Below are 27,396 nucleotides of genomic sequence, written 5' to 3'. Positions count from 1 at the left end.
TTACTGAAACTTAAATGATTTTTTATAATAAATTCACATTGAAAGCCAAGCATCCAAAGTTGAAACTTGATGATTTTGCTTAACTTTAAGGGAGAAATGTTTTTTCCTTCCAGCTTAGAGAAAAATTTGCTCTCTGCCTTGTCTTGACGGTTTTGATGTGTTCTGGAAGATACAGGCCTTACCCACTGCAGACATCTCTGTTCAGCGTATCCCTCATACTCCAGTCCCGTTGTGGATCTCAAAAATTTTCCTACAGTCTCTCAGATAAATGACTGACAAAACTAAACCGGAGATGATGATTATCATGGATGTGTCTGAAGTTGCTGACTGCTCTTTGTCAAGGCATCTCTGGCCAAAATTAGCATTGACTGACTCTTCCTGCTATGTTTGTTATACCTCTGTTGCAAAACAGAAATCTGGTTTTGCCTAATGTGGAATGGTGGAGACGAATAGATGAAGGCATGCATCAAATCATGCTTTCCATACCCAGGTCCCTAAATCTTGTCCCCAGAGATTCTGACTCAGTGACCAGGGCAAAACCCCCAAATATTCATTTCCAACAACTGTCACGTGATGCTTCTGCTGCAGGTCTGTGCAGCACTCACATAGATCACGTTTGAGGAGACTCAGGTGGTGATAATGGTGTTTCAGAAACAAAACTCACCAGAATGTGACCTGTCTAGCACACAGAGAAAAGGAGAGGCTGGGGTGACCAACTGCTGTGGTTTGACTTAGACTGGCCTGGTTTTAGCACTGAGAGTCTTGTATCCCAGGAAACCACTCAGTCCCAGACAAACTGGAAAGTTGGCCACCCCTCAAGGCATACTAAGCAGGCGAATCATGGCAGCTTTGTTGTGCTTTAAAGAGACGGGTGTTTAGCTTAAATTTTAAACCCACTGCGTATTTCAAGATGAGCCACTGAGCATGCTGTCAAATGACATGTAGTTGTATATAACAGAGGTGTTGCTAGAGTCTTCAACTTTTCTAAGTCTCTTTCCTTACAAGTTATGGTAGACCCAGGGTCCCCAAACTTGTCCACACATTGGAATCACCTGGGGAGCCTAAAAACTAAAAGAAATGCCCATGATCTACCCCAGAGGCTCTGAATTAATTGGTTTCAACTCTGACCGGTGTGCTTGTAGGTTCACAAAGATCCCAGATGATTCTACTTTGTAGACATATTTAGGAATCTCCCTAAATGGCAACCATTAATATCCTGCTTTGTGCTGATGGGCTTGGCGTTTATCCTACCAGGAGGAAAGGCCTGTTTCTGGTCCTTTTGAATTGCACTGCCTTTGTGACTTGATTTGAACAATAAAATTCAGTAAAGGTGACATTTGAACTTATGAGCCCAGGCTTTAAGAGGACTGGTAGCTTTTGCTTCCTTCTGGGAGTCAATCTCTGCTAGCATTCTGACTGTCAGGAGTCCACAATGTAAGGAAGCTCAAACTTGCTTTGGGGAGAGCTACCATGTGAAGTAAGAGCAAGACATTAGATATGTAACTGGTGCTTTCTAGGACCTTCTAACCCTGCCAGCTAATAGCTAAATTTGACTGAGTAACCCCGGGAGCAGAACCATTCTGGCAAGTACTCTTCCCCCATCAATCATTTTAGATTGGTTGTAGAAAAACATAGGTGAAGTGCAAATGCATCCCTTATACTTATTTGCAATAACAACATAAAGCACACATTTTGATAGGCCTTGTAATAATGAGGAATGTTTTATCATTTTCAACGGGCAAAACAAAACCAACCCAAATGTTCTGCACATTTGATGGGCCAAATTATTTTTATTAATATAATTATTAGTGATCATTTGCAAAAACGCAGTAGCTTCAACAGTGCCACCTCTTGCATCCTGTAGAAAGCAAAAGCCAAGGTAATGCTTAGGGTGCTCTCAATATTGTTTGGCTTGCATAACTCCAGAGAGAGAGAGTGTGTACAAGGCAAGAGAGAATATAATTGAGTATACTGTTAATCAGAAGCTAGGATGCAGCTCACTATGTCACTCTAAGCACACTCACTGGGCATTTTGGGCTTTTCCAAGAAGACTGAAGAAGAAACTCTATGTTGGAAAAGTTCATGTGAGAGAAGAAAGAAAGAGGAAGTTAGCTTCCATGATGATTGCTCTTATTTCTCTTTATCCATTATCCATTCATCTGTTGAAGGGCACCTAGTTTCGTTCCATAGCTTCTGTAAACATTGATAAGGCTGTGTTACTGTAATATGCTGATTTTAAGCCTTTGGGTATAAACTGAGGAGTGGGATAGCTGGGTCACAGGGTGGTTACATTCCAGGTTTGCTGAGGAATCTCCATACTGCTTTCCAGAGTGGTTGCACCAATTTGCAGTCCCACCAGTAATGTATGAGTGCATCTTTTTCCCCACATCCTTGCCAACATTTATTGTTACTTATGTTTTTGATAATTGCCATTCTGTCTGGAGTGAGATGAAATCTCAGTGTAATTTTAATTTGCATTTCTCTAATAGCTAGAGATGTTGAACACCTTTTTTATGTATTTGTGGACCATTCGTATTCTTCTTTTGAGAAGTATCTGTTCAGTTCCTTTGCCCATTTATTTATTGAGTTTTTTTTTTCTCCTTCTGGTTTTAAGTTTTTGAACCTCTTGTTTCCCCTTGATGAAGTCATACCCCAGGGTCTGCAAACTTCTTTCTCTGAGATTCAGACACCCTACCACACAATCCCTAGATTTACTCCAGTTCAAATGTGGTGGGACCCTGACCAAGACAGACAAGTAGGAAGAGGTTGAGGGAATCTGAGAAGGTGCATATGGGTTTTTGTTTGTTTCATCTGATTATTGGTTTTTGCTAAAACAAACACTGTGAGGTATACCTTACTTTGATACTGCTTTTGTGGAGTACAATCTAGAAGGAGAGAATACAATTGTATGGATTCTTATTCTACCTTTTGCCATATGCACATAAATGCAGTGGTAGTCTTGACTGGTCTTTTCCCTTCCAACAATCACTTCAAAAACAACACTCACACTGGACATTTGCAAAAGTAGTTGTAACACCTGTTTCCTTCTTCAGCTCCAAGGATTTGATTCTTATTTTACTACTTTGCAGAGCCATGCCTTTTACAAAATAAATATATAAAATGAAGCATGCATGCTTTATAGCCTTGAGAGCAAAGCCAGACACCAATAAGCTAGCACTCCTGAACATCCATCCTTTTTGATAAGTGTTAACTCTTTTCCTTGGCAGTGTTTTTTGTTTTGTTTTGTTTTTTTGAATGCAACAAAGAACTTTGAGTATAAACATTTTCATGTCTAGTTATTTCATGAAGCTGGGTAGTTCGTAAGTATCAGTGGCTTTATCTATCATATTTTTGCAACCCAGTTCCAACCTGAAGTAGGAGCCTCAATATGAAAGAATCAAAAGTCTAGTTGATAATCCCAGCAACTTGGGAGGCTGAGGCAGGAGGATGACAAGTTCAAAGCCACTCTCAGCAACTTAGTGAGACCCTGTCTCAAAATAAAACAGAAAAAGGGCTGAGGATGTAGCTCAGTGTTTAAGCACCTTTGGGTTCAATCCCTGGTACCAAAAAAGTCTATGTGAATATTGGAAGATTCCCTGTTCAGAGCCTAATTTTTCTGGAAAAGTTGTATGTGTGTCCCCAGAAATTTTTTTTTTCCTTTCAATTGTTTCATGTAACTAAGAGAAGGCAAAAGGAATTCTGTGTGCAGTTCAAGTCTGTCTGGCCACTGCTTTTGCTGCAAACCAGGTCCTTTCCTCTCCTACCTCAGAACTAAAGTGCTTGACTATAGTGGTATCTAGCTGTTAGTCTCCTGCCCCTTCCTGGGGCACTGAGAAGAAGATGGTTTCTTCCCGTTTCATAAATGATAGTCCTAAAATGTAAGCATGGAAAGACTCTATGATAGGGCATGATTTGCAGAGTACCTCATATTTTTGTCCCTTCACCATGCTGCAACATGGGAACTGTCCTTAGAAACGGAAAGCCCCAAGTCTGTGCTATCATTGTTTGCTAGTGACAGTTATTAGGTTCTTCCTAGTCACACGGGAAGCAGACTTGGCATGCAGTTAATGTCCAGCAGTCCACACTTCCCATGGGTGTGGTCATTCTAAATGTCCCCCTGAATAAGTACAAGGTCTTTGGAAATAATGATTACTTGTCAAACAGAAAGTATGCTCTGTGCATGGGCGAGAGCAGTGTTGTTTTATTTTAGATTTTTTACCATAGTAAAGTAAGGAAACCCAATCCAACTGGCACAAACCAAAAAGGAACTACCAGGTAGCTCATTAACACAGAGGCCATGGGTGGACCAACCGTATCTAACACTCAAATAATGACGTCATCAAAACCCTTCTCCCTTTTTCTATCTCCAATTTTATGTTTGTCTCTTAGTTCTTTTTTGGTTCATAGTGGCTTTGTTCTCAGGCATGGTTTTTCTCTTGTGGCTCCATGACAAAGATCAATGGATCTAAGCTTTACCTTTCAGCATAGCTTGGTTTAACCAAAACTCTAGGGTTGAGTTTAAATGGATGGGACTGGAGTAAGGGGCCATTTACAGATTTTGGAAGAATCTTGGAGTGATTCCTAAGGGAAATTCAAGATGCTGTATCAGAAACATGGAAAGTGTGACAGGCTGGTAATAACAATGGATACACTGTTGTGGGGAAGGGGCTCACTAACTCCTTGCTAGAGACTCCAGCTGTTATGGCTTACATGCCTACTGAAAATGGACTGACTTTTTAGGAGAATAGACTCACATTAACTGAACTCAGAGAGACTGATATATAAACTGAGTACCAATTTATTATGTTACAACTGCCAATATTGACAAAGCAGTAATATTTTCTTCTTAGAAAAACCACAAGGAAAGCCAATCATAGGAAATCTGCTCAAAAAGCATGGATGAACACAGAGGAGACAGTGTCATGTCTACAGTAGCATCTGCCACAGGGGCCAGAACCCTGCAATTCCCTGGGTCAGAACAGCATTGTTTCTGGCTGGAGAGTCTCTGAAATTTTGATGGCTTGGGCTTCTCTTTTGATCAGAGTTTATCAAAGTGTGGCCTCACCAACAACATTAGAATCATCTTGTAGCTTGATTAGTTGCAGGTTTCTGGTCTTACTCAGATGTGCGGGATTGGAACGGATGGGATGAATTTGCATTTCCCACAAGCTCTCATGGCTTTGCCTCTGTAGCATAAGAGTTGTTTGTCTAAGCTAATCAAATCCCTTTGTTCACACAGTCCTTATTCTAACAGGATACAAGTGATTAGATTTCTACTTAAATTATTAAACAATTTGCTTTCGAATTTTTATCAAAGCTCTCAATTTAGACTATTTTTAGATTCATCTTAAGCATAACTTCTGATTAAAAAGTAATAAAAATATTTATAGAAAATTTGGAAAGAATGGAGAAGATGTAGAAGGGATTAAGCAAAATCATCTAAATTTATGATTTGTTTTATCTTTTCTGTGTGTAGAAGCATATCTTTTGTGTGTGAAGACAGAATTTGATTCATGCTTCATATCTCCAGTTTAATTTGAAAGCATCTCCCTATTTCTTTAGTCCTCCCATGATATTAATGGTCATTCTAAAACTTTTTATATTTATAATTTTACCACCACAGGTTATTAATCATATATATTGCTTATAGTTTTTAACAACTGTGGAAAAATTATATGTTGTATTTATAATTGGGGGGAAGGCGTGCTGGGGATTGAATTTAGGGGTCTGGGGCCTGCTAGGTAAGTGCTCTACCACTGTGTTAATCCCCTGCTAGAGATGTTGTATTTTACTGAAAAACTGATAATATTCAAGGAGGGAGGCCCTTAGGCATGTTCCAAGTATGGGAATATTATAACAAAGTCACAGAGGTCATGGTTAATTATCACAGGGTCGACAAGTGTTTAACTTCCTGTTATTAAAATAGTTTTTAAGTTTATAGTTTTATATATTAATTTAAACAAATCTAATTTTTGCATTAAATAGTCAAACAGATGCATTTTTCTACAGCAGATATACTTAGCCTCAAGGGTATAGGTCAATAATCCTTGGAAGATAGCAGTTCAATAAATTTCTGAAATATTTCACCCTTTTTAGAATACAGTTGGGCAGAAACTCGAAAGATGTAGAAGAAATATGAATTTAACAGAAAGATTATAGTCACATAAAAATTTTATGGGCACACATGGTCTGCAGTTGTCCCAGGTCCTTTATTCACTGCTTCAGGTCAACTTGGCCTTGTTCAGCCCCTGGGCCTCAGATTCACCGTGTGACAGTTGACTCTTTTTCCACGGGTGAAAGCCCAGGCTGCTGTCTCTCTGCTGGCATATACTTTGGGGTCCCTGCACGTGGCAACCACTGACAAGGAGAGCCTGCTGCACCTGGTCCTGCCTGCTTTCAGGGACTCCGCCTCCTCACTACTCCCAGGAGACTGGGAACATCCAGGATGCAGGAGAGTTAATTCACCAGGGGGTGGACACTTACAATGAAAGATAGGAGAAGAAAAGACAGTGCTTAAATTACTTGCATTTCTTCTCCCACCTACAGACTTTCCCAAGTTGTAGGATTTTATGCAGCCTGTCTGCAGAGAGCCTGGAGATTGAGCAGCTGGCTTTGTCTGCGGCGAAGGTATTGCCAGCTCAGTTACTGCCAGCTCAGTTACATGTTCCTTTTATTTGCTCTCCTTTCCTGAGGGACTCACTCTTGCTTCTTTTTCTGGGGTTACTTCCACATTCACCCTTCACCAAAAATAAAAATAAAACTAGTGATTTGCCCTCTCAAAAACACCTGTGCCAGCGTCTTTTCTGGAAGTTATAATTAAATACTGTTGAATCCTAAAAACCTTCAACTATAGATTTCTGAGATTTTAAAGCCATTTGGGACTCATGATAGTGTTTTTTTGGTTTTGTTTTTTTTTTTTTTTGTTTGTTTTGTTTTTGTTTTTTCCCTTGCTAGTAAGATTCTAAAGCTGCCCTTATTTTCCATTCCCCTAAATTCTTGTGGGTTTTCCAAGCTGGCCACATATATCCACCAGCAATATTGTTTTCCAAGGATGAGGTGAACATCTCCTATTTTGTGGTGCTGTTAGCATTGTCAGAACTAACACTATTCAAGCTCATAGAGACCAAAGTTTAAACCCTAATCATATTTTAACATTTTTTTTTTGGTATTAGGAATTGAACTGGTGGAGGGTACTTAACCATTGAGCCAAATCCCCAGTCCTTTTTATTTTTTTTTATTTTGAGACAGGATCTCACTTAGTTGCTTATGGCCTCTCTAAGTTGGTAAGGCTGGCTTTGAATTTGCGATCCTCCTGCCTCAGCCTCCCAAGCTGCTGGGATTACAGGCGTGTGCCACCACACCTAGTTATTTTATTTGTGAACTGTAACTATGAGGGTGTGGGGTGCTACAAACATGTGTCACTGAGGGAGGGTGACCTGGGTTCTTGCTCCCTGGTATGTGAAATTGGGCATATTACCAAACTTCTTTAAACTTCATTGTGTTTGTATGGAGAGTTGTGGAAATTAACTTTCCTATGTTCACATATGATACACCACTAGTGAAACTCCACATCACGTACAACCAGAAGAATGGGATCCTAATTAGAATGTTATATTCCATGTATGTATGTCAGAATACACTCTACTGTCATGTATATCTAAAAAGAAGAAATAAAAAAGATGAATAAAAAGTTACTTTTTATTATTGAGGAACATTTTCTAGATTTGACTCATTCACTCAGTGCTTTCACAGTTTCAGCTTGTTCTTATACCCACTTGTCTTAAACAGTGTTCTTTGAATTGATTAATCATAAATATTAGCACATGCAAAGGAATGATTTTTGTGAAATTACAGGGTTCAATGGGCTAGCCATATGCATATATGTTGAGAGCTATTACTGAGATCAGGGGTCTCTGATACCCTCATGAATGTGGCATGTCCAGTAGCTGGAAATGTTTCTGTGCAAGGGCACAGGATGCCTAGCTGCTGTAGCAATGCCCTGCATGAGTAGGCTCTGTGCAAGTGTCCTATCAACTCTGACCTTGATCTCAGGCACTCAGGTCCCGGGAAGGAAGGAACTCTTTTGCTAGACAACCACAATGTTTCACCAGCTCCGCTTCTCCAGTTCCTCCCTGCCTTATAGTAACTTTTAACAATGAACTTTCTTCAGAGCTGCACAAAGCTCCTAACGTTGCACTTTGCAACTGTGAATTGCAACCGTGGAAAAGGTACATAGGATGTCCTAATTTCTATAACTTTTCTGAATACAAAGAATAATGGTTGCAGTCTTTAACCTGATAATGAGAAATAAGTAAAAAAGATTGCTGGTGTAACTCTTTAGATCTGCATTTCCATCAGAGAGCAGAACTCCACCTGATCCCAACTTAATTTTCAAGATCTGTGTCTTTGACTCTTTATTTTCCAATCCCCCTTCACCCCTCACCAGACCCAAGAGTTTGGTCGTGCTCCTCACGGCACATATGTAAGTAAAGATAATTAGTTGCAAATAATACAGTCCACGCTAGCTAATGTAAGCATGAAGAATTTTTTTCTGAGGGATGTTAGATGGTGCCCCAAGTGTCTGAAAGGTCCAGAGGCCAAAGCATGCATGCCATAGCGAGGGGCATCTAGAAAGCACACAAAGCCCAGACCAGGAGAAGTCCTGGAAACCTCAGCAACTATTGTAGGACCACACCAAAGTGACCCAAAGGGGCTGTCACCACTGTATGCTTGTAATCCAACCCCCCCACTGCCAAATTACAGTGCTTGTTCCTATGCCGAAATTGTTTGAGGATGTGTCTTTTTGAAAAACACTTAGGTCACAAGCTTGCTTCAGGGAATGTAGGGAAGGTGATTTGCATTTCCAGCCTTTGTGTTAGAGGCAGTGGGTAATCGAAATAGCAGTTAAGTCAATGTACAGTATCTGCCACATGCATGAAAACTGAAAGAAGTCATTGGTGTATCGATCTTCCTGTGTACAGAGCACATTTATCACTTGGTTTCCCAAAGTGATTAACGTATACGTGGAGCTGTGTGTAAAGCTCTCAATCTATGGTGATAATGATATGATCACTTTTCCCTCTTTCATCGTCTCTGCCCAGCGCCAGAGACACACTTCCCATTCTTCTGTTCATCTACAGGTGTTACCAGGTGAGGTCATGAGGTACTTTGACGAGGTACATAGACTTTGGAGCCAAACTGCTGGGATCCATTATTTTTGTTTTCTATGAGGATCTAAGGAAGGAATGTTAAACTGATTAGCCAAACTAGGTAAAACTCAGTCTTGCTCTAGGCATCTGTGTTAATGTGAAAATGAAAACTTTTACAAGGAGTAAATTATTGCAAGTAGTTATTAAAAACAATGAAAACAACAAGCCCTGGACAACTTGTGCAGCTAAAATAGAAAAATACCAAGAGCACTTGAAAGGATAGGTGGTTCAGTGTCAGGAGTGGACCTTGTTCCTTACAGATTTATTGAGGACCAGCATTTGTGCATTTTTAAGGGATAGCGTTAGGGGCAATGACAATGGCCCGTGTCCTCTGCTCTCACCCTGTCCCAGCCTGACTCAGTGCAGCAGCTTCCTTTGAAGAGTTGTCTAAGTGAGAGGCTGGTTCTGTATAAGAGGAAATTGACTTGGAATTTGTTTCAGCTGCCCAGAGAGATTAATGTCCTCACAAGGAGCTAGAGGACAGTCAGAATTAAAAATAACTTGGTGACAATTTCATGATGAAGAGAAGAAAGTCAGTCACTTTTAAACCTTATTCAGAGGAGAGAGACTCTATGAAAATTAAAAGTGATCCAAGGGTGGATGTTTAAAAATGCAAAACTCATTTTAATTTTGAAAATGAATTGAAATTCTTGAACTTTATTTCTTTCAAAAGTCACTGGTATATGTCCCATGAACCACAAGACACAAAGATGGGCTCAGTCTCTGCCTACCTTCTTCCTTCTGTCCCTCTGATATTCAAGGGCCTTAGCACAGTGCCCAGTACCCAGCTGATTTATAAGAAATATAAGTTCAGCCAGTTTCTGGATTTTGATTCTATTGACCTTTTTTGTCTGTATTTATAGCAATAAAACAATATCTTAATTACAAAAAAAAAGAAATATAAGTTCAGTGAGTGATTCTTAAAAGGGTATGGGTATAATACTCAGTTTATGCTAAACACAGATTGGAGATGGGGAAAATTGGCATATATTCCAGAGTTCTAAATTCTACTGAATGCTCATGAATTTCTTAAGGATGTCATTAAGGTAATGACATCTTAATAATTTCTTAAACACCTTGAGTGACTTGCCTAAATGCACAAGAAGAACTCAGAGGGTTAGCTTTTAGAAGGGCTAGAATTTTATAAAAGATATAAACCCAGCAGCTTGGTAGGTTGAGGCAGGAGGATTGCAAGTTTAAAGCCAGTCTCAGCAACTTAGTGAGGCCCTGTCTCAAAAATAATAAAATTGAAAGGGCTGGGGATGTTGCTCAGTGATTAAGAACTCCTGGGTTCAATTCCTGCTACCAAAAAAAAAAAAGAAAGAAAGAAAAATATATACAAACCGTCTATGAAGAATTTAAATTTGCATTTCCATGTATGACGTGTATTTCCTTATATTGCATGGAGTCTTAAAGCTTAAATGAAACTGAAAATTTGCTTGAGAAATTTTTTATTCTTTTTGAAGACTCATTAACTTATTAACATTTTGCTATAAAATATGCTGCTATGTAGAGTACAGGACTAATTTCACCTGTTTGCTCGGCACTTCAAATCTGGGGATAAAAATAAAGTCATACAACAGGTCTGTTTCTCTGTGAGATAAGTTGCAAAATAAGCCTCAAGTCATTCCCACCTTTCAATTCATACACCGTGACAATAAGAGTCCTCTTATCAAGTGGGTAGCACCCATGTCCTTAGCCCTTGAATCTAGGTTGGCCAGGTGACTTGCTTTAGCCAAGAGGGCCTCAGCACACATGTCTCAAGCAGAGTCCTGAAGAGTGCTTGCATATTGGGGCTTGTCTTTTGCTGCTCTGGGGACTCATACTGTTTTTCCTGTGTGAAGAAGCCTGGACTGGACACCATGACCCAGATGACAGCCGCTAGCAGAATCACTTAGCTCACCATGGATGCAGGACTGAGTCCATGTGAGGCCAGGAAGAGAAACACCCAACTGTTCCCAGCCCAAATTGTAAGCTAAAGATTTGTTTTAAGCCATTGGGTTTGGAATGGTCTGCGGTGCAGCAGTCGATAAGCAGTGTACCGGGGCACTTTTGCACAGGAATTCCACTCCTCCTTAAGTTTCTCCTCTGCAGTTCTAGGAGTTCCATGTGGCTGTCATGGTTCTCTGAGGTGTACTTCTCCAGCCCACCATGCCTCACTTAACCTTTCTTTTTCCTCTTCGGCTCAGGGTCTATGCTGCTGGTGTCTTTGGGAGTTGTCATTGTCCAAAGGTACAGTTCTGGTTACTTTGGAGATGACACCCTTTCTGATTTCCACCAGAAATGCCCACGCTGTAATGTGCAATCCAACTCACGTTGAGGGCCTCTGTGATACCATAATTAGGACAAAATAAGAGAGAGGTGTGTGGAGTGAGTGGGAAGAGACATAAGAACAAAACCAGAATAGACATGAGTTGAGAGCTGGCGGGACCTTCAAGATCGTCTCTTCCAGCTCCTCATTTTAACAAGAGGCTCCTTGCACAGAATGCTTATGTTTCTAGCCCAAGGCCCCATTATCTCTGGGATCAGAGTAGAATTTCCTCATTCCTATTCCAAATAGTCCACATTTAGGAACTATTTCCATTTCATTTTTTTTTTTATGCCACTTAGGATTTTCTAAAGAGAAATGTAGATTTTGGGGGAAAGCTTATTAATAGTGATAGAGAAAAAGAAAATCTGGGGTATGATGAATTATCACTAGAAAATGATTTGAATACAGCAGTAGAAAGATGGTAGTTTCCCTTTTATATGTGCATTATCCTATTTAAATGCCTGTTTCAGCTAGGACGTGCATTGGAGATGGAACTTCCACTTAGGCAGGTTCTGTAGTATTCGGAGACCTAAGCATCCTCTTCTCCCAGCCAAGCAGATTACCGGCATTTCTAATGGTATGCCCCATGGAAACCAATACCATTATTGGAGATCTACCTTAGCTCAGACTAAGCACAGTAGGGATACCCACAAAGCCCTCCCATATTACTAAGACCTCATGTGGAGCTGTGATTCCTTGTGGCAGAGAGATGCCTGGGGTACAGACATCACAATTGCTACATGGGAGCCTATACTGTGAAACCCTCAAGTTCCTGTAGGGGCAGCAGGACATACAACTGGGGACACTAACAATTCTGGGTTGCTCATATACCAGGATTGAAAGGCAAAGAGCACAGCCCCAGATCTTGAGGGCTGCAACTCTTGTATTTTGTTTATTTCTGTCTGGTGATTGGTGGCCTTTTTACACTTGCCCTTCCTCTTTTCCCCCTTCAGTAAGATAATTGTAACTGGCCTTCATTAGCAGTGCTTGGAAAATTGGAGAGAAACGGGGAATGGAGCTGCCTGAGGGAGGAGTGTAGGACCATACTTTGTGGAAGGTCCCATGCTCATGCTGTGTCACTTCAAGGCAGAGACAAAGCATGTGTGTGAAAATCAGAGGACATTTCTCTGCTCCAGCTAGACAGAGGCCTCCCTGTGGCAGAGGGTCAGAGAAGTGGAAGGCAAAGACTTACTCTCCTCAACTGGCCACTTTGTGTCATTATAAACAGAGATCAGGAGTGACTTTACTTCGTTCAACAAATATGTTTGTCTTGGGTATATTAAAAATATTCCCAAGCTTTTCTTTTTGGGCATATTCTTTCCTTGTTATTGGCTTAATAATGCTGCAAGAATATTACTTGAGAATGATCAGTACAATTGCAGTGTAGATCTGAGGACACTGTCCATTGAGCTAATGTATGGAGTACAGAAAAATCAGGGCAGTCTGCTCATAACATTTCAATTTCAAGCTTCTGATGGGTATTAAAAATGATTGAAGGGAGTTCAAAAAATAATGAAAAATACCTTGAGGGTGTCACTTTAAATTAGGAAACCCAAATGAAGAAGCACATCAATACTTTTAAGGTAAATCAGAATACAGAACACATAGGACCTACTAAACAATGACCTTGATAAAAATTGAGAACGGGAGGTGGTCTTGTTCCTGTCCTCCAGACACACAATCTGGTGGAACTTGTTGACTCGCTCGATTTCCTGTCTATACATAGTAATTCAAGGATTCAGTGTTTATCCAGTGCCAACCTGTGTCAGCATTGAGCTAGGTACCAGGAATCTAAGAAAAGAGACCAGCATTTGGGCTTTTTCTTCCATACCCTGACCCCTTCGAGAGACAGGTGTTGAGTAAGACCCTGAAAGTCTAACTTTTTTTTTTTTTTGAGACTAGAATGGAAGAAGAAATTTCTCAGGCAAGTGGAATCTCATGGGGGAAAGTAGTTTGAGTTGTTGCAAGCTGCTAAAAGGTGGAGATGGGGATGTCTCTTCTAGGGGCAGCTTGAAGAATGTTTGGAGGCCCAGAGGAACATATGGAGAGTGGTTTGTTTCCTGTTATGGCTGAAACATAGGCAGGCAGAGGAAGGGTGTGGTGGCAGAAAGTGAGGCAGGAAAATGTGGACTGAGACCAATATGGCTTGGGGTTTGTGATTCTGAATCAAGAATTTGGACTTGATTCTTGATACCCAATTATCTCCGTGTGCAGAACACCTGCTGAAAATGTGTGCTGATGTGATATTTACCAGAGTTATAAGCAAGAAAGTATGTGTCATCTTTTTAAAAAATATGTCTATCAACCTCATGACCTGACCGGAGAAGTTCAGCTTTGCAGTGAGGCTGCTTGATTTTAATAACCCAGGTATATTCATATTTCTCACTTCCTCCATCCTCGAATATACCAGCCCCCTGACAGCCTATGTAAAAATGTGTGCAGATGCATTCACTCATCAAGCTTCTGGCCAAAGTCAATATGACATTTTCTATTAAGAATAAAGTTCTCCTTCAACAATTGAGGAATAAGGAGTATTAAGGACTTTCGTAATTTAAGTCAGAAAAATCTAGCCAAATTTCAAAACTGTAAAACTTTGAATCCAAAATCAGCTATTCAAAAACAAGGCAGGATGTGACTATAATACAATATTGCCAGTCCTATGTACGATAAATCAATTACTCAACTATTGAGATATACAATATAATCAGGGTTATAGGAAGCTCTTTCTAAATGAAGCACCACGGCAGCATGAAAACAGCATGAGCTTCAGGGTGGGACAGGTCTAGGCTCAATTGCCGGCTGTCCTCCTTTCTAGCTGCAGGAGCTTCAGCAGCGTATTCATTCTCTAGATCTCAACTACCACAGCTAAAAGACAGGACCAGTGATAACTAGCATCTAGGGCCACTCAGGAAGAGTTATTCTTTTTAAATCCATTCTGTTATACCTTGGAACATAGACCGGGACTTTACGAGGCCATATACCATGGTTGATGTCGCTGAACTTGATCTCTGGCACATAGCAGGCTCTCAGTGAATACTTAGGGGAGGGAGGGAGTCTTCAAGATCATCTTTTTTTTTTTTAGCAGTTCCCAAACATATCTTGCCACAGCCATTAGATTTAAGAGGAAAATTATAAACCATAGGGGTGAGAGGGAAGGAGAAAGAGGGGATACGTGTGAATGAATAATTGGAATTCATGTATAACTTACACTGTCCGGGTCCTTCTTCTCTTCTCTGTGCATGCCTGCATTTCCAGCCGGCATTCCTATTGCTCTCCTGAGTTTCGTAACGTGCAAAGTAACATATTTTGTGAAGAGAAAACTGAGAAGGAAGAACTCCAGTGAATTCACCTTTACCTGCTGCTGCTCAGAGGGGAACAGGTGGTGTATGAGTGTCTGTCCTGTAGTGCTGGGCAGGAGGCGATCCAGATGCTGGTCTCTCCTCCAGACTCTTCTCTCCAGTGTTGGAATCTAAGAATACTCGTCCAAATATTTGGGAGTGAGAAACTTGAAAACTAGAGAGAGAAAGCAACTTGCTCAAGGTTATGCATAGAACAACAGGATAACTTATTGCACATTCAGGTTCTAATTTTGCTCTCAAGGGCATCATAGCTACATAAAATAAGTTGGAGTTTTTTCCTCTTCACTTTGTGAAAAAAAAAATTGTATGAACATCTTCTATATGTGTTTGATAGAATTTCCAGTGAAGGTTTCCTGGCTTGGGGATACCAGGGATGTGGTGGTGATGGGGAATTATTTATACATTTACCTTCTTTAATAGACAGAGGACTATTCAAAATACATGTTTCTTTTTAATGAAAGTTTGGAGTCTTTCAAGGAATTTCCTCATTCTGTCTCTTTTGATAAATTTATTGGTATAAAATTATTTGTAATATCATCTCAGTGAAAACAGAAAAAGCACTGAACAAAATTCAAAGCCCTTTCATGAAGAATACACTCGGTACATCTGGAATAGTAGAAAATTACCTCAACATAATAAAAACCCTATGTGAAAAACCATACGGAAAATCTTAATGACTGAAAGGCTGAATGCCTTTCCCCTAAGATGAGGTACGAGAAGAACTCACCTTTGCCACTTCTCTTCAACATAGTATTACAGTTGCTAACCAGAGTAATTGGGCAAGAAAAAGGAATAACAGGCATCCAAATCAGAAGGGAAGAAGTAAAATTATCTCTGTTCACAGATGATATCTTATACAAATTTTATGCTTAAGATTACATGCATCCCCCACACAACTGTTAAAACTAATAAATCAAGCAAAGTAGGATACAAAGTCAATACACAAAATCAGTCGCATTTCTAGACATTAACACTGAGCAAACTGAAAAGAAAAATTACAAGAATAAATTCTATTTATAGTAGCATAAAATAGGATAGAAGGTGAGAACCCATAAAACTCAACATCAAGAAAACAACCTTAAACAAAATTGGCTGAAGGACTTGAACTGACATTTCTCCAAAGAAAATATACAAATGGTCAATACGTATATGAAGAGATGTTTCAATCTCTAATCATTAGAGGAATACAAATCAGTAAGACCTTACCTCACATATGTTAGGATAGCTATGAAGCAGAGCAAAACAAAACAAAACAAGTATTGACAAGGATTTAGAAAAATTGGATACTGATGTACTATTGGTGGGAATGTAAAATGATACAGATGCTGTGGAAAACATTATGACAGTTCTTTTTAAAAATGAATACAGAAACCATTTAATCCAGCAATTCCACTTTTGGATACATACCCCCCCACCCCAAAGTGAAGGCAAAATGTTAAAAAGATATTTGTGTTCCAATGTTTATAGCACAATTATTTACAATAACTAAAGCATGGAGGTGCCCTTAGTGTCAATCAGTAGATGAATGGATAGACAAAATGTGGTATACACATACAAAGGAATATTATACAGTCCTGAAAAAACTGGAAATCCTAACATATGTTATATAACATTAGACATTAATGTAAGCAAAATAAGCAACCAGAAGAAGATCAATCCTATGATTCTACATATATCAAATACTTAGTTGAAATCTGAGCGACAGAAAGTAGAAGCGTGGTTGCCAGGGGCTAGATGAAGAAGGAAATGAGTAATTGCTTAAAATGATATAGAATTTCAGTTTTACAAGATGAAAAGTCATACAGATGGTGATATGTAACAGTGGTGATGGTTGTACAACATTCTGACTATATTTAATTCCATGAATTTTATGCTTAGAAATGTTTAAGATAGCAAATTTGGTTAACTATTTACCATACTCAAATATTGGAAAAAATTATTATATATTTTATTGTTTTCCATTTGCTTCTATAGGATCTCTAGTGATGTCTCCTTTTAAATTCTTCCTAAGTTTATCTAGAGTTTTAGTTTTTGAAAAAACAACTGTTGATTTTATTGAGTTTTCTCTATTTTGATTTCATTGATTTTTGCTTGTATCTGTATTTTATCTTCTTTCTACCTATTCTGTATTTAATTTGTCCTGCTACCTTTAGTTGAATGTCAGAAGTTTTAAAATTCTATCTTTATTTTCATTCAGTTCAGAATATTTTCTAATTTCCCTATTTTTTTGTTGCCTGAATTTTTGAAGTGGAATTTTAAGAAAGTAATAGACCTTCTCAGAATAATTTTGGATTTATAGAAAACTGAGCAGAGCATACAAAGAGCTGTCATGTTTCTCTTCTCTGTCCTACTCATGGATTCCTGTATTATTTAACATCTTTCATTAGGTAGTATGATTTTTACAATTGATGAACTGTTACTGATTCATTATTCTTAATATATGCATATATGCATAGTTTAATTTTGTGCTCACTTTTGTACAGTTCTGTGGATTTTGATGAATGTGTTGTTTGTCTGTGGCATTAGAGTATTGCACAAGATAGTTTCACTGTTCTTAAAATCTCCTTTGTTCCATCTATTCATTCCTTTGTTTCCACCTGAAACCCCTTATTCTTCTACTGTTTCTTGTAGTTATGACTATTTTGAATGTTGGTATCATATATCACGTAGCCTTTTCAGACTTGGTTCTTTTACTTAGCAATATGAGTTTTAAATTCCACCATGTCTTTTTATGGCTTGATAGCACGTTTTCTTTTTTTTTCTTTATTTGGGGGAGTCGAATAATATTCCATTGTTTGGATGTACCAGAATCTACCCATCCAGTTGCTTATTGAAGAATATTGTGATTACTTTCTGTTTTTATCAAATATGAGTAAAGCTGCTGTAAACATTCATATAAAAGTTTTTGTGTGGACATGTTTTCAAATCAGTTGGGAAAATAGGAGCATGATTGCTGAATGGTTTATTAAAAGTATACGTGACTTTGAAAAGAAACTGCCAAAGTGTCTTCCAAATGGCAGCACCATATTACACTCACACTGGCAATGAGTAGGGGGCGCCCCACGCTACATCCTCACCAGTGGTTGGTGGTGTTAGTTTTTATAAGCCTTTCTAATAGGTAGGTTGTTACTTTAATATGTAAGTCCCTAAATGGCATATAATATATAGCTTTTTGTGCTTATTTGTCTTCTGTGTATATTTTCTGTGGTGAGATATCTATTCAAATCTTTTTTCTAGTTTTAAATTGGATTGTTTCCTTAGCATTAAGTTTTATGAATTCTTTGGGTTACAAGTCCTTTATTAGATACATGTTTTGCAAATATTTTTGAGTATGTGACTTACCTTTTAATTCTGACACTGTCATTCACAGAGCAATTTTCATTTTAGTGACATGTTACTTATTAGCTTTGTCTATCATGAAATATGCTTCTGTGTTTATAAAGTCACCACCAAACCTAAACTCACCTGGATTTTCTCCTATTTTTTTTTAGAAGTTGTATAACTTTGTGTTTTATATTTGGAATTAGGATCCATTTTGAGTTAATGCTTATGAAAAATTATAATCTGTGTTTATTTATTTTGCATGTGGATGTTCAGTTGTTCTAGCACCGTTTTTGAAAAGATTATCTTTGCTCCATATATTTGTCTTTTCTCTTTTGTCAATAGTCACTTGCTACCACCTGTGTGTGTCCATTTCTTATCTTTGTATTCTGATTCATTGATATGTGACTTTTTTAGCCAGAACCATACTCTCTTGATTACTATGGCTGTTTAGTAGGTTTCAAAGTCAGATAATGTCTGTTCTCAGCTTTCCCTTTGTCTTGGCTATTCTGGGTCTTTTGCCTTTCCACGTAAACTCTAGCATCAGTTTGTTGACTTCTCCAAAATAGCCTTGGGGATTTTAATTTTATTATGTATAATCTCTAGGGAAAGTTGGGAAGAACTGACGTCTTTACCATTACGAGTCTCTACTAATACAGGTCTTTAATTGTTTACATCAGGGTTCTATAGTTTTTTTCCAGATAGATCATTTATATATTTTGTTAGATTTATACATAGGTGATTTTTTAATGCTTTGTAATTGACATTGTGTTTTTTAATTTCAGATTCCAATTGCTCATTTTTTGGTATATAGAGAAATGAGTGACTTTTTAATGTTAATCTGTTATCCTGCAACCCTATTGTAATTTCGGATGTTAAACATTGATTTCTTTTTTTTTTAGTTATTTTGTATCAAGAAACACATTGTTCAATTCTTTTAAGTTTATTGGAACATGTTTCTTGGTTTAGCATAAGATCTAAGATGGCAAATGTTCCAAAGGTACTGGAAAATAATTTTGTCTTGCAGTGTAAATATCAGTCAGTTGGTGGGGCATAGTATTCTTTCCTTCAAGTCTTCTTTATCTTTACCAATTTTTGTCTTTCATTCCACTAATTACTGAAAAAGAATTGTTGAAAACTCTAGCAATAATTATTGATTTCTCTTTCCTTCCTTTCAGTTGTGTCCATTTTGCTTCCTACATTTCAAAACACTGTTATCCGGAACATTCATATTGAGAATTCTTATGTGTTTTTGATAAATACATTTTTTTTTAACTATCAAATGTCATTTCTCATCTATAACCCTGAAATCTGACGTTAGTATAGCAACTACAGTTAATTTTTGGTTATTATTTGCTTATAGATTCTTTTTTACTTCTTTTCTCCCTCCCTTCCTTACTTTTCACTTTTAAACTTTCTCTGAGTTTACACTAAAAGTGCATTTCCTATAGGGAGTGTACAGCTTTTATATTCCTTCTAAAATTTTTTTAACTTTTACCTGGAATGATTCATCCCTTCCCATTTATGTAATTTTTGATATGATTAGGTTTAGGTCTACCTCTTCACTTTTTAAATTTTATCTTATTTAACTTCTGTTTCTATCTTTATTCTCTACTGTCTTTTTTTGGATTGACTAAATCTATTTGGTATTCCATTTTATCTCCTCTGTTGGCTTATCAGCTCTATTTCCTTATTTTAGTTTTTAGTGTTTGCTGTAGAGATAATATTATCTTTAACTTATCATAATCTGCCTTCAAATAGTTTTATATTACTTTTCATGAAAGGTAAGAACTGTATAATGTACTTCCATTTTCCTCTGAGTTCTTGTGCTATTTTTATTGTACATTTTTCTTCTATAGGTTGTGCATCTCATGTTTATTAACATTGTTAATTTTTATACTTTGCAATTTCTTTCTGGTATTTTTCTTCAGTAAGAGTTTCCTTTCACCTATCTTTAGTGTAAATCTGGTGGCAATAAAATCTTTCAGGTCTATTTAAACAAAAACTTACTTCACCTCTATTTTTGAAGAATGTTTTCACTGGATATGAATTCCCAAGTTTATAGTTTTTCTCCTTCAGTTTTTTAAAAAACACTTTCATTGTCTTGAATTCAGAAACTTGAATTATTTGTGAAATGATGTTGCCTATTATTCTTATCTTTGGTCCCATAAAAGTAATTTGTTTTGCTTCTCTAGATAATATTATTTTATCATTTATTCTTAACAATCTTGTTATGATGAGCTTTTCTGGTTTTCTTTTTGCTTATTGTGCTTGTGTTTTATTGAATTCCTTAAATCTGTAGGATCTTTGAACCAAATTTGTAAAATTTTGTTAATTTTGAAGTATGTTTCTGCCTTGATTTCCTCAGTTCTGCTCTTCTGGGATGCCAGTCAGCTCTGTGTTGCATTATATTATATTGTCTCCCAAGTGCTCTGTTCACTTTTTTTGCTTTTGGATTTTTTTGGAAAATACTTGATGACTGTTGTCTTCAAGTATTCTTATTTCTTCTTCAGTGTCTAATCTGTTAGTCTCATTCAGAGCATTTTAAAATTTTAAGCATTATAATGTTAAGTTTTCATTCTTCTCACTATATTTGCATATAAATCCTTGAATGTATTTGCAGATTTTGTTTGCTAATTTCATCATCTATGGTTTTGGGTTCTATTTATATTGAATGAGATTTTTGTTAGTACTGACAGATTTTATTTTCTTGTATCTTGTAATTTTTTTTTTTTTTTTTTTTTTTTGGTACTGGGGATTGAACTCAGGGGCACTCAACCACTGAGCCACATCCCCAGCACTATTTTGTATTTTATTTAGAGACAGGGTCTCTCTCATTGAGTTGCTTAGTGCCTCACCATTACTGAGACTGACTTTGAACCCTCAATCCTCCTGTCTCAGCCTCCTGAGCCATTGGGATTATAGGCGTGTACTACCACACCCAGCTTCTTCTAATTTTTTATTGGCTGCTAGTCATTGTAATATAATAAGTATTCCTTATATACAGAAGATATGTTCTATGATCTCCAGTGAATGCCTAAAACCAAAAATAGCACCAAATTCTATGTATCCTATGCTTTTTCCCATACAGACACACCTGTGATCAAATTTAATTAAATTAGGCACAGTAAGAGATAACAGCAACTAATAATGAAACAGAATAATAGAATAATTATAATGGTATATTATGATAATATGAATGTAGTCACAATATAATTTTCTTTCTTTTTTGGGGGGCGGGTACCAGGGATTGAGCTCAGGGGCACTCAACCATTGAGTCACATCCCCAGTCCTATTTTGTGTTTTATTTAGAGACAGGATCTCACCTTGTTGCTTAGTGACTTGCTTTTGCTGAGGCTGGCTTTGAAACTTGCAGTCCTCCTGCCTCAGCCTCCCCAGCAGCTGGGATTTCAGGGGTACTACACTGTGCCTGGTTCATTTTTGTTTTTCACCGTGTGGAGGTTTCTTGCTCTGACTTCTGTGTCAGGCTTTATCATATGGCCCTCAGCATTGCCACATAGTACAAGAGTTAGTCTGTCCTTCTATGTTTTATGCCCTGGTGCCTCCTTTGCACTTTTACGAGTGTATTATTGGGATTTATTCAGAAGGGTCTGATTCCATTGCAATTGAATACTTGCCTTGGATGGTATTCTTTTTTCTTAATCCATTTAGTCTCATTGTCCCAGATGTGAATACCTTTAACAACTTAAATGAAATAAATAATATGGTAATTATAATATAATTATATTAATTGACATAAGACATAAACTGTAGAACATGATTTCCAACCTATTTTAATGTGTCTGTGTCATTGAAATATTTACAGAATTAAAAACTTGGACTCAATTGGTTTATTCAATTTCTTCACTTCTCCTGACAATGTGACTACAGCTTCTTTGTTGACAGAAAGCCTCTCCATTAATTTTTACGATTTTTCATTCCAAACTTTTTCCTGAATTTGTCCAATTGTCCCCCTCTTGGACTAAATGACTGGATGTCATTCATCTCAGGGGATCCCTTGCTTAATGAATTCTTTGTTTAGGATTGATGCTTTCTGGAGCAATATGTTTCTGTTAATTACACCATGTTCTCTCTTCATGCCTCCCACTCACATATTTAGTGTCTTTTCAATCTTAGCTAAGCATCCATCATGGACTGTCGCCATAACTTTTGCAGTTTGAAGTGCAACAGCAAAACTAGCACAAAGTTATTTTTCCTCCATCAAAATTTTAGGGATAGATTTGTTCTTACCATAGATCTTAGTAAGCTCAATACGTGATATTTTTTCTTTCTGTAATAAGTTGAGAACTTTTACCTTTTCACTTAGAAGAAGCAGTTTATGGCTTCTCTTTGGCCTATTAGAATTGCCAGCATTGCTACTTCTGCACATTGGGGCTGTTATTAAGTAAAATAAGGATTACTTGAGCATAAGGACTATAATATTGAGATACCTACTTAGTGACTCATAAGCAGGTAGCACATACCATGTGGATACACTGGGACAAAGGGAAGATTAGTGTCCTACAGGGAATGGCATGGAATGACCAAATTTCATCATGCTATCCACAACAGCATGGATATGAATTTTGTGAATTATTTATTTCTGAAAATTTTCATTTAATATTTTTGGACCATGGTTGTCCATGGGTGACTGAAACAGCAGAAAGCAAAACCATTGATGAAGGGGTACTGTAGAACTCTGCTACTTAGTGTCTGGGTTTTGTTGTCTTCCTTGAAAACTACTGAGTTTTGTTATGGCAGTTAACTAGTGATAGATAAGATCCAACCTTCTGAGATTTGTCCTTAAGCTTTTCCAGGTGGGTCTAGAATAGTCCTTACCCTAGGGCTGGTTTGCCTTCTGGATTTTAGTCCTGGTTTAGTCCTATTCCTGAAATGAATGTCCCAGATACTCAGAGTGACCTTTTCACTCTAGCTCACCAGGACTTGAATGTCTCCCAACTCCGTGGTAGCTCCAGTAGCTTATAGAGCCTGGGTTTTTAAGAAGCCGTGATTGTTCTCTGGCAGGCCTTGTGGAATCCCATCCGACACATATGCAGCTTGATGGTCACGTTAAGGACTTGGGGGATCCTGATGCAGAGTTATAGAATTCTCTTCCTGCAAATTGCCAATTCCAGATACAGGTGTTCTCTGAAATTTAAACCTCTGTCTTCTTGGCTTAGAGAAATTATTCTTCCCTTCTTACATTTCCCTTTCCTGAAATGGGGTCAGAAAATTGCTTCAGGCAGAAAGCTGAGGCAACAATATTTCTTCTTTTTATTTTAATCTGTAGCTTGTGCTTATTGGGATATAATATAGGTTAAACCAGTGCCCTGGGTATAGAGTAGGAAAAGACTTTAAGATTGAGAAACCTTCCAGACTTTCCTATTATTATATACTTGAAGTGCAAATTAAGAATCTGAGTATGTTACTTTAAAGTGATTATCAATACCTTATTGTTTCAATGAATGCTTTACAGTATTTCTTTGTGAGGTTGGGGGTTGAATGGGTATTATTCTCATGGTTATGCCTAAAGAAAGACTGAAGGGTTGAATTAGTGGATATCCCTTAATTAAATAAGAAAAGCTGAATTTTAGACTGTGAATTATCCTGTGTTGTCACTGCAGGTATATTTTCATGTATTTAGAGCAAAGACAATCTCATAGATTTTTAATCACTTAAAATTAAAAGTTAGTATTTCTTATATAGTCGTGTGCTATTTTAACAGTGGGACATTCTGGGAAGTTCATCACTAGGCAATTTTGTCCTTGTGTGAACTTCATAGAGCATACTTACACTGACTAAGATGGCTATATTGTCATTATCTTATGGACAACTGTCATACATGTGGACTATTATGCAGTGCATAACTATAATGCTCTGAGTTGACAAGTAAGGGTTCAGAAAAATCTCCAAGTTAACTTTTACACTGGTCAGGAGCATTAAGGATAAAGGAAAAAAATCAGGATGTTTTGATTCTCTTATGGTATTTTCTATGGAAAATTCAGATAATATAAAAACTGAGCCAGAACATCCAGGGGGGGAAAATCAGTACATTTATAACTTAGGAGAAGTGGTTTTGTTCCTTTGCAAAGAGCAGACATGAATAATTATCTCAAATTGGAAGTTTGGATGAAATCTTCACAGGTTTCTGAATTCTATAGAACAACTACATCCATAATCATTCTGCATATTTGTGCCTCTTATTAAGTTTCTTCAGTATAGAGAGTCTAGAATTTATCTTGTTTTTCAACTTTTTCTCTGAAGGAATTCTTTCCTAAGTCAAACTTGAACAAGTACTGTAACATTTCAGAGCCCCTGTCTCAAGGAAGATTGAGAACCAGAAACCTATTGCCATAGTTAGGTGCTGTGAAAAAATTTAAAAACTCATCTCTTTTTTGGGGGGCAGGGGGGTGCTGGGGATCGAACCCAGGGCCTTGTGCTTACAAGGCAAACACTCTACCAACTGAGCTATCTCCCCAGCCCCCCAAAAACTCATCTCTTAGTACAGTTTCTGTATATCTTTATGGTTTTTGAATGTACATATATCACATAGAAAGTGAGGAAGTGACATTCAAATAGAGTTTTAAGGTTTACAAAATATTTTTTTCTTTATTATTTTAAGCCTCCAGAGAAATATGTTAGAGGCCTGTGAAACCTATAGTTCTCTCTGCTCAGCACTTTTGCCTCATCCTATTCTTCTACCATTAGCCACCTTCCAGCTTTCCTTTGAGGATGTTTTTGCCCTATCACATGTTTCCAAGTGGGCTGGTTCTCACAGTCTCTTGCTGTCCCCTGCCTGTTTCCCCCCACCCCCAGGTGGTAAGTCAAAATAACCATTCTAATCTTCATTGTTCACAATGATTGGTTGAAAATTGCATGTTATTCCGGTAGGGTCTGCAAGAACCCTCTGTGACATTCCCCTGCTAAAATTAATGTTGAGAAAATATTCTTTTGCTTTTGGAATCCTTTTGCTAGGTTTGGAGCTGCATGGAATATCCAGGTTGTGTAGAGCAGGAGTGAATGAGGCTAACATGCTGAGATGAGTTTAGATGAAATAGTAGAATTTCCAATGGGTCGAACTCCTAGATCTAGCCATATTTGAATTGTTTCATGAGGTGATAAGTTCCTTTACCCTTAAACTAGTTTAAGATGAAATTTTCTCTCTCACAACCTAAAGAATTTCCCCATTACAGATATTTCTGTCTCGTTTTGCAGGTGAAAAACTGAGTTTCTATGAGGTTAAGTAACCAATCTATGTCTATATGTAGTGTGGGAGACTTGAATAGAACCTGTTCTCACTTCAGTTAACCATTCTCCCCGCCAGCTACCTTCCTGCTCAAGAAAAAATATCTATGAAATTTCATTTTTTTTGTTGGCTTTTTTCCTTAACTTTTAGTGGGTGATCTTGTTTCATCCCCCTAGATAGTTTGCAGATGTGACTACAGAACATTTTCTGCTTGTGTCCCTGCAGATGGTTATTGTGGAGCTTCCTGGCTCTTTCCTGACACTGTACCTACCTGGCCTCCACAAGGCCAGGTTCCCATGCTGCAGGTGTAGAGCTTGTAACAGGCCTTCTGTAAAAACACACTCTCCAGACTCCAGTCATTTTAAAGCTGACTCCGAAGACAATAGAGTTGGATCCAGGCAGACCATCTCATCTTACACCACTGTAACATCTTTCAAAAGACACCTTGTGGTGGTCTGTGAGGAGAGAGGATTCTCCCTATTTGTAAACATGGCTTGACTGGGCTATCTGTCCCTAGCTAGTCCCCTACCCTCCTCTGAGACCAAATGGCAGAGAAATGGCTTCAGAAGTAAAGAGAAAAAGCTACTTCCATAGTTTGTGAACAATAAGAAAAGAAAAGGAACAAGTAATGTGATTCTTCAAAGGTTAAATATGGTAGCAACGCCCGATTTGGCTTTGCTGGAGAAAGAACTGCTCTGTAAGTGAATTTTGAGGAAGCACTTTAAGCACCAAAAACTGTTTATAAAAATCTATTTTGACAATTATGAGGTTGGAATCTTTATAAGATCTCCTGCCAACTCCCCCATTCTACTCTGTGAAGCAGAGCTCTCCTAATATAACCTCTTTCCTTAGAGACTCAGGGTCTCTTCTCCATCGTTTCTGAATCACACACAGTGGGGTACTCTGTGCTTGTTTGTGATTCTAATGTGTTTTTAAAACTGCTAGTTTTCCTGTGTATTTTAAATGCAAGTTTTCTCTATTGCCCTTCTCATGGCTCTAGGTATGTTTTTTCCTCTTGCTTTAAGTCTTCTTACTTCACACATAGCACAAGGCTGTCAGCAGCCCCCTCTTACGGTGTAGAAAGTGAATTTGTAGCACCATCTTCTTTTTAATCACATATTTATATCTTCTGCTTACGTATCTTGTCCCCAAACTGGGCTTGGACATGAAGGATGACTGAATCTCAGGGAGAAGGAAGAACTTGGTCAAATATCTACTTAATAACAACAACTAACCTTTTGCTGACCAGGTGTGGGGTCTCTAGTGATGTGCCTTATCTCATTGAGAAACAAGGCTTAGAGGAAGATTTGCCAAGCAATGTGCTAACGGCTTTACACATATTATTTAATTCTCAAACATCCCTATGAGCCTCAGGAGAGGAAGGGGACTTAGAGTTAAACAGGCACAGATTTTGACTTCAGTGTTCTAGGTTCTGGGGTAGATTACAATGTAATTACAAATTTTATCATACGAGATTTTATTTAGCAAGATCTATTGCCCAGGATCATAGAGCAAATGGCAGAACTAAGATTCAGCTGATTATTCCAGAGGTCATGCTCTTACCCACCATTCATTTGGCTTTGATTTCTTACCTATATTCTATTTGGTTTCTTTATAGTACAGCAGGCTTCCTCTAGGACTTGGTCTGCCTAACTTTCCCTAGCTCTTCTTTCCTAGGATGGAAATCTTTTCCCCACATATCCTACTTACCTATAGACAAATCCCTGTGTTCTCAGTAATTCCTTACTGACTTTCACATTGTGTCCTCTGTGTGGTGTGTGTGTGTGTGTGTGTGTGTGTGTGTGTGTGTGTATACTGTATCCTCCAGATATCATGGACATCATATTGAGAATAATCTAGTTGTCCAGGACATTTAAATGTATATTTACATGTGAGTCTGTCTTTTTTATCAAGCACATTTTTACTACATAAATTTGAAAGACTTCCTCA

At 37.9% G+C, this 27,396-nt stretch overlaps 1 protein-coding gene and 1 non-coding gene across 4 annotated transcripts in view; one reads left to right on the top strand and one right to left on the bottom strand.

The window, feature by feature from the left end:
* The window catches only part of Kcnn2 (potassium calcium-activated channel subfamily N member 2), a 444,782-nt gene that overhangs the window by 6,801 nt on the left and 410,585 nt on the right, over positions 1-27,396 (top strand). The gene's annotated exons all lie outside the window — the stretch shown is intronic.
* Positions 24,605-24,678, bottom strand: Trnat-ugu (transfer RNA threonine (anticodon UGU)). Its single transcript has one exon. It is a non-coding gene; the product is annotated as a tRNA-Thr (tRNA).

The sequence above is a fragment of the Sciurus carolinensis genome, chromosome 6 (genome assembly GCF_902686445.1).
Source record: "Sciurus carolinensis chromosome 6, mSciCar1.2, whole genome shotgun sequence".
Classification (NCBI taxonomy): domain Eukaryota; kingdom Metazoa; phylum Chordata; class Mammalia; order Rodentia; family Sciuridae; genus Sciurus; species Sciurus carolinensis.
Note: the sequence above shows the minus strand (reverse complement) of the source record. Positions and strands in the feature narration are given on the sequence as shown.